General features: G+C 33.6%; 1 long non-coding RNA gene across 2 annotated transcripts; it reads left to right on the forward strand.

Moving 5' to 3' along the window:
• The first annotated feature begins 676 nt into the window (after window positions 1-676).
• On the forward strand, window positions 677-2,659 carry LOC113114456 (uncharacterized). 2 transcript variants are annotated; one of them, XR_003293732.1, is made up of 4 exons: window positions 677-687; window positions 1,289-1,306; window positions 1,748-1,842; window positions 2,448-2,659. It is a non-coding gene; the product is annotated as an uncharacterized LOC113114456 (long non-coding RNA). The 2 variants fall into 2 exon arrangements; XR_003293731.1 differs by lacking the exon at window positions 677-687 and having other exon boundaries at window positions 1,133-1,306.
• Window positions 2,660-2,906: the final 247 nt, after the last annotated feature.

Here is a 2,906-nt window from a genome sequence, read left to right on the forward strand (position 1 = left end):
CTCTTTTCTGACCCCGCCCCACCTTGTCACCTCAACGTCTTGTAAGTGTTACTGCTTCTCGTGTTTTTTTGCATCTTGGTTTTGGTTTTTGCCGTGTTGGCTTTTTTGTTCTTAGACTCCAGAGGGTTAAAGTTAATCTTCCCTGCATTTGGACCCAGACCCTGTTCTTTCTTTGCTGGCCCGTGACACAATCTTGTTTGCAATATAATGCAATTCAAACACTCTCAAACATGTTAAGACATATTTAGGAGGATCAAAACAGTATTGCTTACTTAATTCTGGGCTGGAAACATTGTTTATCAAAACATAAACTTGTTGATCTTTGTGTTGGAAAGTAAAGTGAGTGCATGCAGACAATGCAAGCATTACTGTTTATTGTACAGTCTTATAATTATGCAATATAAATGTCTAATTCCTTTGCTATAATTTAGTCTGTTCTTATATATGTTTTTTTTTAATATATAAAATAATTGATCAGATTGATTGCTGCTTCTTACTTGCATTTTTCATTTCATATTTAAAGTACATTCTAGTTAAAAATTAATCCCCCATAATCCCACGCCCAAACATAATGCAACACGGTGACATCGCGCTATTGCGCCATTTTGCGACTACTTGGCGGTCTTTTTTGGATCGGCAGGCATCAGTTTATCAGGCGGCCTGCGGTGCACTTACACTCAAACTGTGGTGAGTATATCTGGGTATTAGATCATGTATAACGTAAAAGTGTTTATGCCCCCCTATATAATGATATACTTGTAATACGTATCAAATACATCGAAGTGTTTTAGCTGCAAGACGATGGGTAGAGATAATTAATTAAAAAATGGTAACGTTAACGGTTATATCCCTGAAATAAAAACGCCTGAGTCATTAAAGCCATCTAACTGTTAGCGCTGAAAAACAGTTCGAATAAAGTTTAAACTTGAGACATATGTTTTTAATTATTATATTATTATCATTATTGTTTCGAATAATTTAACGTTAAGCTTTTCATCATGAAATTTGTTCGATTCAATGCTTTTTTTTCTTCAATTGTGTCATGCGAATTAGTTATACAGGTGTTTATAGTAACTTAATATTCTGCTGTACAAGTTTAATTAATTTTGGATCTCCTTTAAAAACAGCCTTTTCTTCTACAAGCTCTAGTTTTATATTTGGGGTTCAAGTTTATCACTAAGGTATAGTATTTAATATAGTGTGAATTTAGGGGCTATACTATATGAGGTTATAACTTTTGTTTTGTTTTTGCTTTGTTTTGCATTTATCTCTTTGCCATGTTCTGAAGAAGCCATATTGTTGTAAGGTATGTTTTTTTGTTCATTTATAAAAGAGCCGCTAGAACAATCTGCTTTAATATATTACATTAATTAGATTAAAATATTAATAGATTGAAGGTAGTTAATCTGATTCTTCTGGTTTTCTTGTGTGCTCTTCTGTTATCCTATAATTTTGCACTTTACAGTTGCTAGCAAGGAGAAAATGAATGAAATTAATATTTACAGGCCAAGTTGTTGAAATAGTGTTGGTTTTACATTTTGAAATTGCACAATATCAGTTGTTTTGCAATAAGATAAAAACCTGCCAGTTTGGGTGAGCCTATGACTTTTAATCTAGTACCAACTGGAGGACCTGTATGATATCTGCATTATACTAGATATGATGAACACGTAACAGAAACTATAACACCTGCCTCATAATGTGTCATGTATAATTAATTATTTGGGCATTACTCTTGTATCCACAGGTTGATGAAAAATGAGGTCATGGCCTGTTTCAGTATGAAGTGGGGGAAGGGGAAGCTTGCTTTCACCAAGATCAATCTGTACACTGTTGTCACAGGTAAAACAAAATTAACATATAATACAAATATTAGCATCATATCATTGTGACATTCAGCGTTGTTTAGTTTCTGTTTTAGTTGGTTTAGTGAAAACCAGTAACCTCGTATTGTAGGTACTCATCTGTCACACAGAAATCACACAAACTTCCATATATACACTTCTTATTGATTGGCAGGTCATTCCTGTTGCCAGCCTATCTTTATTGTTCAGAACTCTAACAATTGTTTTTGCATTCTCTAACAATTGTTTTTGCATTTAATGTATTAGACATTAAATGTTAATTTACCTTAAGACACTCTGCAAAAAAATACTGCAATGTGTCTTTGTTGTCATGGTTTTCTTTTGCTAGATTGTCTGCTTAGTGTTTGTCAATTGCATCACAAGCTGAAATATATTTTGATGACTTATAGCATGTAATTTACATTCATGGCTCTTAAAGCTAGGGTAGATTTTTATTTTTTTCTAAGAAACCAAATCAATAGTGTAAGTGGTCTAAATGTATTCTGTGGAAGGCAAATAAATAGTTAATGATTACATTCAGTGATTACTATAGTGCATCATATCCTATACTTACACATTTTCTTATTCAAATATTTCTTACAGAGAGTGTCCAGAAAACATCAAAAGAGACGGGGCAAATACTGCAGCAGCCACTGCCTTTTGTTTAAAATATGCCCCAGCAGAGCCGTCACAAGGAGGGTGAGAGGCCCTGTGCAAAGTTGATGTGCGAGGCCCTCTACAATTTTGCGTGTATGTGTGTGTGTGGTGGGGGAGGTTGCTGTAGCAAGGCAAGGCAAGTTTATTTATATAGCAAATTTCGAACAAAATGGTAATTCAAAGTGCTTTACATAAAATGAAGTAAAATAATCATGAAGAACAAAAGTAAAACAAGCAATTTTAAAACTTTGGAAATTATTTAAAAATTGACTTGAATTTAAAACAGTTAGAAATAGAAAATGATCTTACAGTTAATACATAAAATACAGTGCAATCAGGTCGGACATCGCACAGTGCTCATTCAATAAATGCACAGCTAAACAGATGAGTTTTGAGTCTAGATTT

This window comes from Carassius auratus, chromosome 14, assembly GCF_003368295.1.
Source record: "Carassius auratus strain Wakin chromosome 14, ASM336829v1, whole genome shotgun sequence".
Taxonomy (NCBI): domain Eukaryota; kingdom Metazoa; phylum Chordata; class Actinopteri; order Cypriniformes; family Cyprinidae; genus Carassius; species Carassius auratus.